The following is a 17349-nucleotide window of genomic DNA, read 5'->3' as shown; positions in this document are numbered from 1 at the left end:
TACTTCGTTGAATTGCTCGGCTTAACGGTTAAAAAATTCAAATTTCTTTGATTTCCGCCGTCCACGTTTTAAGTGATGGCATTGCCATTAATTTCCGCGTTTTTTTTTTCTTCAAACTTTGGATTTTCTTCTTTGTTGAATCACGCCAAGTTTAAGTCGTTTTGAGTGCTCCCTCTTATGTTCATCCGAAAAACTATTTGGCTGAAATTGAATCCACTCCGTTGATAAATTTCCATCCGAACACGATAACGAGCGGCCAACAACTGATTTTTCTTTGCTTATCGGCTGAGTGTCGGTATTTTGCGGCATTCTAACAGGTGTAAGGTGTCGTCTACAAACATGCGATGCTATGACGGCGAAAAGCTCATGGTTTCATTTATCTGCAGATAAAAACCTTCACACACTGAAGTTGTGTTAATGTTAAACCTAACATATGTAAAGCTTTAGGTAATAGCTAACAGTGAACGACAATGTTAAGACGATGAGCTAGCTAACAACATGGAAGCTTTTGTTGCTTGCAATTGCATTTGTTTAAATTTAACGGTCTGTTGGTATGAAAGTGGAAATAGCATCGGTTAAACGAAGAACAAATGACAAATGGGTAGAAAAATATCCAAAAATACTGGAGTAAGGTAAGAAATATGACTATTGGTTTTGCGGAAAAATGGAAGAATGGAAGACGAACTTAACACGCTCTTACTTGTTTATATGTAACAAGTAAGAGCGTGTTAAGTTCGTCTGGGCCGAATATTATATACCCTCCAAAATGGATGACATTTGTCGAGTTATTTGCGCGGTATCTCTTTTTAGGCAAACAAGGAATAATGGATAAGAACTGTTATGCTATTGGAGATATATCAATTAAAAGTCCGATTCGGACCATAAGTGAATTGAATGTTGGAGATCATAGTAGTAGTCATTGGGTAATACTACAGTCCATTCGTATAAGAATTGCGCCTTGTAGAGGCTTAAGAAGCCTAATCGGGAGATAGGTTTATATGGGAGCTGTATCAGGCTTTAGATCGATTAAGACCATATTGGAGGTCATTGGATAAGCTGTTGTACAAAATTTTAGCAAAATTGGATAAGAATTGCGCCCTCTAGTGGCTCAAGAAGTCAAGTTCATAGATCGGTTTATATGGCAGCTATATCTGGTTAAAGGCTGATTTCAACCATACTCGGCACAATAGTTTGAAGTCAGAACAAACAACTTTATGCCCTCTAGAGGCTTAAGAGTCAAGATCCCAGATAGGTTTACATGGCAGCTTATATCAGGTTATCGACCGATTTGAACCATATATAACACAGTTATTGGAAGTCATAACAAATAACTTTATAACTTCAGCCAAATCGGATAAGAATTGCGGCCTCTAGTGGCTCAAGAAGTCAGGATCACAGATCGGTTTATATGGCAACTATATCTGGTTATAAGCCGATATCAACCATACTCGGCACAATAGTTGGAAGTCATAACAAACAACTTCACGCAAAATTTCAGCAAAATCGAATGACAATTGCGCCCTCTAGAGGCTAAAGAGTCAAGATCCCAGATAGGTTTATATGGCAGCTATATCAGGTTATCGACCGATTTGAACCATACATAGCACAGTTGTTGGAAGTCATAACAAAATACTTCATGTAAAATTTCAGCCAAATCGGATAAGAATTACGGATAAGAATGATATCGAAACACCACGTGCACATTTTCAACCAAATCGGATAAGAATTGCGCCTTTTAGATGCTCAAGAAGTCAAGACCCAAGATCGCTTTATATGCCAGCAACGGTGGCTTTGCAGATCTTTGCAGGTATGCATATGACACTAAACACCTGGGTTGGAATCCTATCGAGAACATCAGATAACTTTGCGCCGAAGGTATACCCACATTAACGGTGGGAGGTCTTCAGCTCCAAAAAAAAAAAATAAATAAATAAATAAAACTGGAAATCGGCTGGTTACATTTAAATCTAAATTTATAGGAACTGTGAAAAATATTTAAGCAAATTTTAGGTAGGATATTTTTTTATTCGTTCCGAATAAGGGTGTTTTACAGCTGAAAAAAATGTATTTCGTGACTACTTTTTTGAAACATTACAACAATTTCAATGATAACATATTACAATTATTCAAATTTCAAATCATAAATAGTGAGGGAATGTTTTTAACTTTGAAATCTATTGTCGAAAGAAGTACTCGCTGGTACTATGTTCGGGGAAAAGCGATCATAATAAAAATCAGATGATAAGGTCTTGAAGATAGAACTTTTTCATCTGAATGTGGCTGAAACTCCGAATCCTCGAGGAAACTAACATGAAGGAGGCAACACGACCATCATTGTTTTTGGCAACGTTTAGAAGCTCAATTGATAAGAACTGAGTAATAAGAGTATCTTATCCCCAACAAAACGGTACTAAAACTACCCTTTCCTTAAGGAAATGGTACTAAAACTACCCTTTCCTTATGGAAAGGGTACTAAAGCTACCCTTTCTCCAAGGAAGGGTTACTCAAACTACCCTTTCTCAAATGAAAGGGTACTCAAACTGGACTTTACCTAACGAAAGGGTACTAAAACCACCCTTACTCTAAGGAGGGGTTACGCAATCTATCCTCTCCCTAAGCAAATGGTAATAAAACTACCTTTTCCCTAGGGAAAGGGTGTTATAAGTACCATTTCCCAAAGAAAAGGTTACTAAAACTACCCTCTCTTTAGGGAAAGGGTATTAAAACTGCCTTTATCCTGAAGAAAGGTTACTAAAACTACCATTTCCCTAAAGAAAGGGCACAAAAACTACCCTTTCTCTAAAGAAAGGGTACTAAAATTGACCCTTCCCTAAAGAAAGGGTACTAAAACTGATTTTCCTTTTTCTAAGGAAAACTACTCAAACTACCCTTTCGCTAATGAAGGGGTAGCAAAACAAAAATTACTCTTTCCCTAAGGAAAGGGTAAATAAACTACCCTTGCGCTAAGGAAAGGGTACTAAAACCACTCATTCCCAAAGAAAACGGTACTACAACAACCCTTTTCCCAAGGAAAGGCTACTAAAACTACCCTTTTCCTAACGAAATACTACTAAAACTTCAATTCTCCTAAAAAAAGGCGTTCTAAGCCTAGCATTCTCCTTAGACAAGGCCATTAAAACTACGTTTTTACAAAGGAAGGGGTACAAAAACTATCGTTTTCCTAAGGAAAGGATACAAAACTACCCTTTTCCTAAGGAAAGGTTACTAAAAATACCCTTTCTAAAAAAAATGTACTAAAACTACCCTTTCTATAAGGAAAGGGAACTCAAACTACCCTTTCCCTAAGGCAGGGTATTAAAACAACCCTTTTCCTATTGAAAGGGTACTCAAACTAACCTTTTCCTACTGAAAGGGTACAAAAAGTACCCTTTCTCTAGGAAAAGGGTACTAAAACTACCCTTTGCCTAAGGAAAAGTTGCTAAAACTAAACTTTCCCTAAGGAAAAGGTACTCAAATTACCCTTTCTCTAAGGAAACGGTACTTAAACTACCCTTTCCATAAGGAAAGGTTATTCAAACTACCCTTTCCTTATTGAAAGGGTACTCAAACTACCCTAATGAAAGGGTACCAAAAGTAACTTTCCTCTGGGAAAAGGGTACTAAAAGTACTCTTTTATTACGTAAAGGGTCGGAAAACTACCCTTTCCCTAAATAAGGTGTACTACAACTATGCTTTCCCTTTGGAAAGAGTACTAAAACTTCCCTTTCTCTAAAGAAAGGGTACTAAAACTACTCTTTCTCAAAAAAAGGGTACTAAAATCATCCTTTCTCTTAAGAATGGGTAATAAAACCGTCCCTTCCCTAAAGAAAGGGTACTAAGACTATCCTTCCCTAACGAAAAAGTACTAAAACAAGTACCCTTTATCCCTTAGTACCCTTTGGGAAAGGGTAGCTTCAATAGCCTTTCTTTTGAATTAGGGTAGCTTAAGTACCGTTTCTTTCGGGAAAGGGTAGCTTTAGTACCGCTTCCTTTAGAAATGGGTAGATTTAGTACCCTTTCCTTTGGAAAAGGGTCGATTTAGTACCCTTTCCTTTAGGAAAGTGTATTGTTAGCCCCCTTTCCTTAGGGTAGGTTTAGTACCCTCTTCTTAGAGTACCTATTGTACCCTCTCCTTAGGGTTGCTTTTGTACTCTGTGCTTAGGGTTAATACAAATTTGCCCATGAGCATTCCATTAATTGACGGGGGCATAAGCATAGGGTTGCTTTAGTAAAATTCTTATCGATGCAGGTCAGATTATTCTATCGATGTAGTTCGTTGGGGAACGCAAATGACCCATCGGATCAGTTTATAGCTTCCATATAAATTGGTTCTTCCATTTGACTTCTTGAGCCTTGAGAAGCCTTAACTGTACCCACCACCATAGGGAATACTAGTCTAGTCATTCCGAAATATTCGTCTAAGACCCCATAAAGTATATGTATTCTTGATCGTGTCGACGTTCTGAGTCGATCCGATTTCGACAGACGGACGGACGGACGGACATGGTTAGTACGACTCAGAAAGTCGAGACGATCCAAAATATATATACTTTGTGGGGTCCTAGATCAATATTTCGTTATGACTGGATTAGTATACCCCACCCTATGGTGGTCGGCATAAAAAATAGAGTGGCGGAAGGCTTTTGATTCTGCAATAGTGTGCATCATTCATGACTTTATAAATTGGAGAATGTTGCCAAACTTGTTAGGACACAATGAAAGTTAGTAGTGAAACGAAACTTGACTTTGAACTTTTGCAATGCCACAACGGCAATGAATTCTTCAGCTACCAACAAATAAGTCTTGGTGGTCATTGTCAGTGTACATTTGCCTTTTTATTGCCGTAACGGTACAGTAACCGTTAAGGCCATAAAAAATTTTGCCGACCATGTTTTGAAAAACCAAAACAAGTCTACAGTAAGTATGTTTCCTATATTTGTTATAATCGCATTTAATTACCAACGACGTCCCTCCAGGACCTATTCCAACAAAAGGAACAAAAAAACTTGGCTACAAACCCAACTAAGCCCCACCAAGGCCCTTGGGGAATGAAAAATATGGTCGTTTTTTTATTTCATTGCTATTGTCATTAGACTAAAGGCTAAAGGAAAGTTTATTGAACGGTGTTATTGTTAAAGGTCAGTTATAAATAAACATCTTACGATTCAAGTAAAAGCAAAGCACAATCAAATCCAAACTAATTCCATGATATTCTAGCCAGCCATTAGACGAAAAAACCCACAATTTGTTTGTCATCGTGGGGAAATTGTAAATGAAGAGATTTTGTGTTTGCTTTTGTTTGTATTGTTTTGGAAGTTCAAGACCAGTCAATAGTCGACCATGTGTCGCCACATAGAAAGAGTAATTTCGTTGGCGGGGTATGGGAGGGCAAAACAGAATGTCATTTTATGGAAATTTTAGTAAAAACACGAGCTATGCAGAAGGACCGAAGGGTCTTGCATATGGCACCTGACTGGGCTAGACCCAGAGGTCTCAAAGTTAATCCAGAGAAGACTGAAATATGCCTGTTCACTAGGAAGACGAAGGTGGGGCCAATTTAACCCACCACGTTTCCTCAATAAGACGATTTCGATCTCTGACAAGGTCAAATACTTAGGTGTGATCTTGGACAGGAAACTGAATTGGAAGTGTCACATTCAGGAGCGTACTGAGAAGGCTCACAGATGTTGGACTCTATGTAGACAGACCGTAGGCTCGAAATGAGGCCTGAATCCGAGGATAGTCAACTGGCTCTACAGGAGCGTGATTAGACCAATACCTACTTACGCCTCAGTATTTTGGTGGACTGCTATTGAGAAAAAGTGGAACATAATGACCACACAACAGGCTCAGAGAACATGTTGCCTTGGCATAGGCGGAGCGATGAGAACCACGCCCACTAGAGCACTGGAGACTGTTCTAGATATCCGACACATTGAGGTCGGATAGCCACTGCGGCTATGAGACTTAAGGCGATGGGAGAATAGATTAAGGATGGTAACTGCTCACACCATTGCGGTATAATCGAGGCGACGATAGGAAACCAGGAAGGAAGGGAAGAGGTTTCCGATGGGATACCTGAGATGAACCTTGAAGACGAGTGCGAGGCACTGCCGCCATCGGCACCGTCTTGGATTGACGGAACCCTAGTATTGTCATCTGGAAAATCATGCTACACGGATGGATCAAAGCTAGAGGACATGGTGGGCTTAGGGGTTTACATTGAGAACCCAGGGACTGAAATCTGTTTTAGACTGCCAGACCATTATACGGTCCTGCAGGAGGAGATCCGGGCGATCACGGAATGCGTGAAGTTTTGTGGTGCTAACGCGAGAACGTCGAGTGTGAACATCTTTACCGACAGTAAACTGGCCATAAGGGCAATAACAACCAGGACGTTAAGGTCACGAACAGTCTTGCTGTGTAAAAGGGAGATTAACGCCTTCTCTGAGGATGGCAAAATCCGCATCGTTTGGATGCTGGGCAATAACTGAGTAAGGGGAAATGAAAGGGCAGACGATTTGGCGGTGAAGGCCAGAGGACTGCCGTCAATAAACTTGGTTAACCCGAAACCTTTCGGGTCGATGCAGTCCGAGTTAAGGTAGTGGGCGACCAATGCGCATGCAACATTGTGGAAAAGCGTAACGGTCGGTAGGACGGCGAAAATCTTATGGGGGGATCCAGATCGTGAGAAGACGAGGCTATTACTGAAAGGAAGTAAATAGGAGGTCAGTATAGCTTTTGGCGTAATAACGGGACATATAGGGCTATGAGCTCACTTTTATAAAATCGGTGCGGCAAGTGATAGCATGTGTAGGGCATGCGGGGAAGATGACGAGACGTTGCAGCATTTTTTTGTCATTGCCCGGCTTTCGCTTCCAACAGATACCGCTACTTAGGTGGAGACACAATATCAGACATGAACCAACTTAAGGGAGTGGTATTGAAAACAATTAAGGATTTTGTAAGTAGCACGGAATTCATAACTTACAATTTTCATTTAGAGGTTACTATTTGATTTTTAGAGTGCACAACAAGCCGATTACTGGCTTAGGTGTATGTCCATAGTGACATGGGGTGGATTAATATCTGCACCCTCTTTTCAACCTAACCTAGTAAAAATTCCAATATCATACCCATAGAAATAGAAAAAAAATTTTTGACAAAATAAAAAGAAAAACAGGGAAAATATTTTTATGAAAAATCATAACATTTCTCAAAAAATAATCGATATTTGAGTTTCTTGTAAAAATTCTTTAAAAAATAATTTTGAACAAAATGTTGCAATAATTTGCTTTAAAAAAAGTTTGTGTGAAATAGTATCAATTTTATAAAGGGCTGTTTGAATTTTGAAAGAATGCGGCACCAGATAATTTATTCCAAATTTGAAGTCCGATTTCTAATATTCTCTCAAAGACGCTTCCTTTACATTTCACATTGTCATGGGCGGTCTACATATATCTTCCGCAAATTTGGGTAACAGATAAGTGTTGGACTGTAAATTATTATTGGATGCAACTCCCATATTTACCGAATTCCCGATATGACTCTTTATTTCTCTAAAACTGGAATTCATGCCCGATTTGGCTTTCCGTGGTGAAAGTTCTACATGCTGTGATAGCTCCAACACCAACCTTCTGATCTTAATCTCTTACGGCTCATAGTTCGATATTATTGTTCGAATATTGAATTATCTAAATTCCCTCTCTATGATGGGTGTTTTACCAAATTTTGTTGAATGTGTAATAAACGTTATTACAAATATACTTTTTGTATTTCCACTCCTGACCATCATATAAATTTAATCACCTACCTCTGGGTTAAATTAAAAAAAAAAAAATTATTGCGTCATTATTGTGACATGAAGTTTGAATAGTTCGATGACTGATATATGACGTGCATGACATTGGTCATAGTTCATGGACATGTCATGTCATTGTATGGAAACTATTAATTTCACATCAGGACACCTACTCATAGTGAGTCACATTGAATATAAATAAATGTGATACAAAATTTACAAATAATGAAAAAAAATATGAGAAATATGAATTAAATTAGATTTCAATGCAGTCGATAAGTCTTTGAAAGAACAAACAAAAATCATAAACAATTTTATTAATAACAAGTAAAAGAGTGCTAAGTTTGGCCGGGCCGAATCTTATATACCCTACACCATGGATCGCATTTGTCGAGTTCTTTTCCCGGTGTCTCTTCTTAGGCAAACAAAGGAAAGGATAAAAGAAAACAATTGCTATGCTATTGGAGCTATATTAAGTTGTGGTCTGATTCGAACTATAATGGAATGAATGTTGGAGACCACAGCAGTCATTGCAAAAAATTTCAGCCAAATCGAATAAGGATTTCGCCCTTTAGGGGCTAAAATAGTAAAATAAGGAGATTTGCTTCATACTTAGCACAGTTTATGGAAGTGTTACAAAAACACGTCGTGCAAAATTTCATTCCAATCGGATAAGAATTGCGCACTCTAGAGGCTCAAGAAGTCAAGACCCAAGATCGGTTTATGGTCCATTTACAAGCCCAACCGACCTACACTAATAAGAAGTATTTGTGCAACATTTCAAGCGGCTAGCTTTACTCCTTCGACAGTTAGCGTGCTTTAGACAGACAGACGGACGGACGGACATGGCTGGAACAACATAAAATGTCACGACGATCTAGAATATATATACTTTATGGGGTGTCAGAAGAATATTTCGAGTAGTTACAAACAGAATGACGAAATTAGTATACCCTATGGTGGAGGGTATAAAAATATGAGAAATATGAATTACAATAAATAAGATTTCACTGCAGTCGGAAAATCTTTGAAAAATTGAAATTTTTGATCACGAGTAGTCGTCCAAATTTCAAATATCTACAATATTTACTTTGAAAACCCAATCTACCATTTCTTTCTACCATACAAAAATATTATTATGATAACTTTTGTGGAAAAAAAATTAAAATTTTTATACCCACCACCGAAGGATGGGGGTATATTCATTTTGTCATTCCGTTTGCAATACATCGAAATATCCATTTCCGACCCTAAAAAGTATATATATTCTTGATCAGCGTAAAAATCGAAGACGAAGCCCCCATAAAGACCGATCCGCCGATTTAGGGTCTTAGACCCATAAAAGGTTAGGGTCTTAGACCCATAATTTAGCTCAGATCGGTCTAGATTTGGATACAGCTGCCTTATGGACCGATCTCTCGACTTAAGGTCTTAGGCCCATAAAAGGTGCATGTATTGTCCGATTTTGGCAAAATTTGGGACAGTGAGATGTGTTAGGCCCCTTGACATCTTTCTGCTATTTAGCCAAGATCGGTCCAGATTTGGGTCTTAGGCCCATAAAATCCACATTTATTATCCGATTATCCGACAGTGAGTTGTGTTAGACCTTTCGAAATCTATCTTCAATTCGATCCATATCGGTCCAGATTTGGTATAGCTGCCATATAGACCGATCTCTCGATTTAAGGTTTTGGGCTTATAAAAGTCGCAACGACAGTGAGTTGTGTTAGGCCTTTCAACATCCTTCTACAATTTCGCCTAGATCGATCAATATTTACATATAGCTGCCATATATACCTCTCTCGATTTAAGATTTTGGGCCCATAAAAAGCGCATTGATTGTCCGATTTCGCCGAAATTGGGGACAGTGAGTTATGTTAAGCACTTCGACATTTTTCTGCATCTTAGCCCAAATCGGTCCAGATTTGGATATAGCTGCCATATCTCGATTTGAAGTCTTGGCCCCATATAAGGCGCATTTTTAATCCGATTTCACTGAATTTGACACAGTGACTTGTGTAAGGCTTTTTCGAAATCCTTGTCGTATATGGTTCAGATCGCTTTATATAGCTACTTAAAAGACCAATATTTTGTTAAACACAATTGAACAATGACTTGCACTTATTAGTATTTGGTCCAAATCGGAACATATTTCGATATAACTGCTATGAGGCATAAGGTATGCTTTTTCACCGGATTTTGACGAAATGTGGTTTACATATATACCCAAGGTGGTGGGTATCCAAAGTTCGGCTCGGCTGAACTAAACGCATTTTTCTTGTTACATCATAGAAGATGATAATTAAATTAGGAAGTGAGTCGGAGTCGATCGGTATACTTATCAATCTTTTCTTTGATTGTAACAAAAAAGTTTCACAATTTCACAGTAGCACTGTTGTGGGTTAGGGTATAATAAATTGTGGCTAAAGCCAACATCTGCTGTGTTTTATTCTAGTACTAGATAGATAAGCCATGAAGGGCCAAAATAAAACGCAAAAAAATTTGCAGTGCAAGTCTGTTTGTTTACCGTGAAGTGGTAACGCCATTTGCCAACCTGTCAAAACAATACGAGGGAAAAAGTGAAAATATTTGAAAAATTTATTACTAAAATTTCCTAAACATATGTAGGCATTACAGTCAAATACATTTTATAAAGATTTGTGCACGCAATGGCATAAATAATTGGTTTTCAATTTATTTTGCCATTTACATTGGAGATATTTCTGCAAGTGGCCACACTTAATTGTGAAAAGCATTTCAGGGCTATCCAGACAACAGATATTCTACATAAGCCTGCACTGGTAATTTATGCACAGCTTTTATCGAACGAGCGTTGGAACATACGCCCTGGGGTTATATGATTGTTTCGCATAATTATTATTCATACGCTAAGGTGTCCAAACGAATATTTTATTGCTTATACGCTAAGGCGGCAAAAAAGAAAAGTTTTGAAGACATTTTTGCCAAACCATTGCACAATACGCAACATCAAGGTTTTTAACAGAACATACACCATTTATATGGTGGTTCTTTTAAGTGGAGAAAGTAATAGGTAAAACCGATTATTCAAAAGCTAGTATCAATTCATATAAACAATTAGTATTTCAACTGTATTGTAAATCTTAACAAGAACAAACTGACACTTACCTTACATCATTGCTTTGCTTAGATATCCACATTAAGTCACACAAAACTTTTTGGAGATTTTATTTTTGTATTTGTAAGAGATAAATTTCTCTTCACTTTTTATTTGTATAATATCAGCTTATTTAAAAATTCTCTAATAAATTTAATCATTCTACTACACATTCTTTGATTTATTTAACAACAACAAAAACCAATTACAAATTGATATCATAGCATTGCGCCCGTTAGCTTAGTAAAATTTAGTTCTTTAAATGTCAGCGCCTAAAAGTATACTAAAGTAATAGAATATTGGCCAATGGCTGCCAAAACACAAAGTTCTCCAATTACCTTTAAATGCTTTGTAGTATAGTATTTCCCACTTTTTCTGAATTTCTGAATGAATTTTGGTTTACACACATTCACCTTCATAGTCTGTGTCATACTATAGGCTACGTACTATACGCTTAACATACAATGATGAATAAAAAACAACGGAAAATGGTGAAAGTAGACATCTAGTATTTGGTTTTGTGTTTTGTTTTTGTTGTTTCATGGTATTTTAGTTTCTATTATTGTTTTTTGTTTTGCTAGGCAGTTTTCTGTCTGCTTCATATGGTGGCTCATTTGATAGTCTAGTATATTCTGTTTTCTGGCTTGTAGAAGTTTTTTTGGAAACCTCTCTACTCTCTGCCGTTGGTCATTGTTAGTGCAGCGTAGTAGGTAAACAGTAGATTTCTATTTGGTCATACATATGATATATTTGATATGATATGATATATGGTTGTGACATAGGCGTAGTTTGTGGGTATTACTGAAGCAATTATAATGAATAACTGGTTTAATATTTTATAGTTTTATTGAAAATTATATTTGTAGGGTATTCATAAACTAATTTATTGATTTTTAAACCCTCCATCATACGATGGGGGTATACTAATTTCGTCATTCTGTTTGTAACTCCTCGAAATATTCGACCAAGAGCCCATAAATTATATATATATTCTTGTTCGTCATGACATTTTAAGTCGATTTAGCCATGTCCGTTCGTCTGTCGGACCGTCCGTTTGTCTGTCGAAAGCACGCTAACTTTTGAAGGAGTAAAGCTAGCCTCTTGAAATTTTCCACAGATACTTTTTGTTAGTGTAGGTTGGTTGGGATTGTAAATGGGCCAAATCATAAAAACCGATCCTCGGTTTTGACTTCTTCAGCAGCATGTATAAGGTGCAATTGCTTAGTATGGTGTTTAGAAAGTCGTCTCATTACCCGATAGAGCTCCCATATTAACTCTTTTCGGATTTCGACTTCTTGAGCCGCTAGGGGGCGCAATTAATACCCGAATAAGCTGATATTAAGCATGAATTAGTTTGTTTTGATTTCAGACAACTGTGGTTAGAATGGTCAATAACGATTCATAACCTGATTTAGCTCCCATATAAACCTCTCTCGGATCTTGACTTCTTGAGCCGATAGAGGGCGCAATAGTTACCCAATGGGGCTGAAATTTAGCATAAAGAAGTTTGTTTTGATTTACAAAAATTGTACCAAGTACGGTCTAAATCGGTCAACAACCTCATATTAGCTCCAATATAAACCAATTTCCCGATTTGATTTCTTGAGCCCTTACAAGCAGCAAGTTTTGTCCGATTTGTCTGAAATTTTGCATAGTGAGTTTTATTAGGCCCGCCGATACCCGAACCAAAAATGGTCCAGATCGGAACATACATCGTTATAGCTGTCATATAGACCGATCTGCCGATTTTGGGTCTTAGGCCTATAACAAGCGCATTTACTATCCGATTTTGCTGAAATTTGTAACAGTGATTTGCACTAGGTGCCTCGACATCCGAAGCGAATATTTTGTATATTGGACCATATTTACATATAGCTGCATTATAGACCGATATGCCAATTTAGCATCTTATGCCCATAATAGTCGAATTTATCGCCGGATTTCGCTGACATTCAGAACAGTGAGTTTTATTAGGCTTATCGATATCCGATCTAAAAATGGTCCAGATAGGAACATATCTGGATATAGCTGTCATATAGACCGATCTGCCGATTTTTGGTCTTAGACCAATAACAGGTGCATTTATTACCGGATTTCGTTGAATATCAGACCAGTGAGTTTTAATAAGTCCATCAATATCCGAACTGAAAATGGTCCAGATCGGAACATATTTGGATATAGCTGTCATATGGACCGGTCTACCTATTATGGGTCTTAGACCTATAACAGGCGCATTTATTACCCGACTTCGCTGAAAATTGGAACAGTGAGTTGTACCAACTCCTGCTTCGAATATGAACCAGATCAGGCTATATTTAGATATAGCTGCCATAGAGACCGATCTTCAGCTTTTGGGTTTAAAGACCACAAAGGGCCCCCTTTTTCTCCGATTTTGCTGAAATTTAAATCAGTGTGTTGCATTAGGAGCCTCGACATCTGTCCCGCTTGTGGTGTATATCGGACCATATTAACATAAAGCTGCCATATGGACCGATATTTAGGGCCTTAAGCCTATGGCAGACACTCTTTTTACCCGATTTCGCTGAAACTCCGAATAGTGAGGTTTATTGGGTCCATCGATATCAGAACCAAAAATGGTCGAGATCGGAACATATTTGGATACAGCTTTCATATAGACCAATCTGCCGATTTTGGGTCTTAGGCTTATAGCAAACAGAAGGCCACAGTAGCGCAGAGGTTAGCATGTCCGCCTATAACGCTGAACGTCTGGGTTGATTATTTTAGTTGGTTTTTTATTTACATGTTACTTGGGATATACAGTCATCTAATGAAATTTATAAATAGAAAAAATTTTTTAAATTTTTATGAATTAACATTTTTGCTCAAAAAAATATACAAATCTTATGAAATATTTTTTTTTTCCTCTATTAAATATTTATTTTACCTAAGATTTTATACACAATCCAATATCTTAATTTCGTGTACTGTTCTTTTGAGTCCTTGATTTTTAATGTTTTATTAAATATATATACAAATTAAATGTTTTTATTAATCTATATCTGTCTAGGCTAAAATATGTTAACACCATGTCTTGACATTGATTGTAATTTTTAATGGCACAATCGCTATTTTAAATTAGATTTTCGTTGTTTGTTGTTGTTGTCGGTGCTTTAGTTTTCCGCATTTAATGACCCTTAGCACTATAAATAGTCTCGTTGTAGCGATTCAATGCAGTTTGCCATTGATTCGAACAGTCTACTGCTCCTTCGTCCTTCTCTTGCTTACTCATGTTGTGTGCAGCACAGACAACGTCTAGTTTATTGCATTGTTATGGCTTTCATAGTAACCAGACTTGTTTTTCTTTCGATGTTGTTGGTAGGGTGTTTTGTTGTTACTATAATCTCCTGAAAAACCCCTACTTTACCAGAAAAGGTTTTATTCCATCTAATGCAAATGCATGCATTTGCTTTTCAGCAAATTTTGTTTAATTTTCATTTATTCATTGCCATTTTGCTGGTATTGGATTTTCTCATTTGGATGGGGGGTTGCTGAGCATTGGACAATGTTGGCGATTTTCTACCACAGGTGTTTCTGCTGTTTTTAAAAATAGCTGCTGGAATAAATGCGATTTTTATGGCTCTCTATGGGTGTTTTTGCTTGCTGGAGGACGCAGTAATAATTGATGACTTTTTTGTTTGTCAGGTGTTAGAGCGCTGCAGTTGCAATTCCATAAAGATGTAATCTTAGTTTCAATGGATCTGTAAAATTTAAATTTTTGGATAAATAATAGCCATTAGGAAAATTGGTATGTGAAATTATTGTATGAATATTTGAGATGGATGGGGGTACACTAATCTAGTCATTCCATTTGTAACATTTCGAAATATTGATCTTAGTCCCCATATCTTCTTACACATAAAACCCTATCGCTTCGCTACCACCGATGGTACACCCAATGTCAAAGACAGAGAACGAAGCCGAGGCTTTTCGTGGATGACGGCGGCTCGTCGGCTGAGCCTATTAAAAAATTCAATACGGCGGCTGTATAAATCAGTATTTTTTGAAGACATATCTTTCAATTTTATTGGACGAAAATTATTCGAAGAAGAAAGTAGAGAAAAATGTGTGAATGTGCACTCGGACCATATATACATGTAGCCATATATACCGATATGCCGATTTAGTGTCTTAAGCCCGGTGGGTATCCAAAGTTCGGCCTATCCGCACTTAACGCCTTTTTACTTGTTTATTAAAAAATTTGAAAAATGCAGTGAGTTCTCAAAACGCAAAGCCAAGATATATACCCACTACCATAGGATGGTGGAATACTAATTTAGTTATTCCATATCGGTCTAAGACCCCATAAAGTATCGATTTAAGATCCCATAAAGTGTATATATTCTCTATCGTCTCGATATGCCAAGCCGATCTAGCCATGTCCGTCGGCCCACATAAAATTAGCCGCTTAAAATTTTGCACAATTGCTCACTATCAACGTAGGTCATTTAGGATTGCAAATGGACCATATCGGTTCAGATTAAGATATAGCTCTCACATAAACCGATCTCCCAATTTGACTTCTTCAGCCCCTGAAAGCTGCAATTTTTTTGCATTTGGTGTTTTGTTATTACATCCAACAGCTGTGCTTAGTACGGTCCAAATCGGTTCATAACCTGATATAGTCCCATATAAACCGATCTCCCGATTTGACATCCTTAAACAATGGAAGCCGTAACTTTTATTCGATTTAGTTAAAATTTTGCACATAGTGTTCTGTTATGACTTCCAACAACTGTATCAAATACGGTCCTAATAGATCCATAACCAGGTATGGCTCCCATATAAATTTGAAATTGTTACGACTTCCAGCAACTGTGTCAAGTAGAATTCAAATCGGTCTATAGTCTGATATAACTTCCATATTAACCGACATTTTATTTAAGATTTTCAGCCCTTGGAAGTTGCAATTGTTGTTCGATTTTGCTGAAATTTTGAACGTAGTATTTTATTTTGAATTTCTGTCCGTCCGTCCGTCTGTCTGTCGAAAGCACGCTAACTTTAGAAGCAGTAAAGCTAGCCGCTAGCCTTGAAACTTTACACCAATACTTCTTATTAGAGTAGGACGGTTGGGATTGTAAATGGGCCATATCGGTCCATGTTTTGATATAGCTACCATTTAAACCAATCTTGGGTCTTGACTTCTTAAGTCTCTAGGGGGCACAATTCCCATCCGATTGGAATGAAATTTTGCACGACGTGTTTTGTTATGATATCCAACAACTGTCCCAAGTATGATTTAAATCGGTTTATAACCTGATATAGCTGCCATATAAACGAATCTGGGATCTTGACTTCTTGAGCCGCTAGAGGGCACAATTCTCATCCGATTTGGGTGAAATTTTGTACAACGGCTTCTCCCATGACCTTCAACATTGCTACTCCGAGGGGTATCAAGAGCTTTTCGTCATTCGAACACTCACTCAACATCAACACTTGTACTTTGTAAGTTTTCTTCGACGCTTGTTCGACCACCTTGCTTACCATGCGGGAGTTTTTCCGCCGCGTTGAAAGGTTGTGAACGTTCTGCCCAACCCCAAAAAAGGTGGGGCGAACAACCCTGCGAATTACCTGCCAATTGCGATGTGCTCCGCGCTCTCCAAGGTTATGGAGAGTATGGTTTACCATCACCTTGTCAGATACTTAGAGTCCAATAGCTTTCTTAGCGACAGGCAGTATGGGTTCCGCAGAAATCGCTCAACGGAAGACCTAATGGCATTTTTGTCGGAACAATGGAGTCGCTCTATCTACCAGTTAGATATCTCCAAGGCATTTGATAGGGTCTGTCACGGTTCACTTTTATCAAAGCTTGTCGCTTTTGGAGTCGGCAATAGCTTCGTTCGATTTATATCGAGCTTTCTCAAAGATTGCACTATACGAGTTGTTGTAGATGATGGTTCTCATCAGATAGGTATACATTGATCGCAGGTGTGCCACAAGGCTCTGTCCTTTCCCCATCCCTTTTTCTTATTTTCATTGACGATCTATTGGGTCTGACTTCGAATCAAGTCTACTCATATGCCGATGACAGTAGTCTTTGTCGTTCATATTCATTCGACCATAGGCCCAGTCCTCAAGAAATTGTGGACAGGAGGCGCATTATGGATGAGACGCTGTCTCAGGATTTGTTGGCGATTTCCGAGCGGGGTAGAATGAACAGAGTAGACTTTAACGCACAGAAGACGCAGTGCTGTTTCTTGTCTCACAAGCGATTCACTGACCCACTTCAATCGTCGATATCTATCGACGGTATAGATATTGAACAGTCAGATGCTCTTGATGTTCTGGACATGAAGATACAATGTAATGTCCGTTGGTCAAAACACGTATTCGAAGTGTCGAAAGAAGCTTTCAAGTGTTTGGGCTTCCTTAAGCGGTGCAAGAAATATTTCAC

General features: G+C 38.0%; 1 protein-coding gene across 1 annotated transcript in view; it reads right to left on the bottom strand.

Moving 5' to 3' along the window:
- The window catches only part of LOC106080489 (uncharacterized), a 99967-nt gene extending 88948 nt beyond the window's left edge, over positions 1-11019 (bottom strand). The window contains exon 1 of the mRNA XM_059364814.1: positions 10949-11019. The gene's annotated coding sequence lies outside the window, so the exon portion shown is untranslated. The remainder of the gene's footprint in view (positions 1-10948) is intronic.
- Between the last annotated feature and the right edge of the window lie 6330 nt (positions 11020-17349).

Source organism: Stomoxys calcitrans, chromosome 3 (genome assembly GCF_963082655.1).
Source record: "Stomoxys calcitrans chromosome 3, idStoCalc2.1, whole genome shotgun sequence".
Taxonomy (NCBI): Eukaryota; Metazoa; Arthropoda; class Insecta; order Diptera; family Muscidae; genus Stomoxys; species Stomoxys calcitrans.
This window is presented reverse-complemented; position numbering and strand designations above follow the sequence as displayed.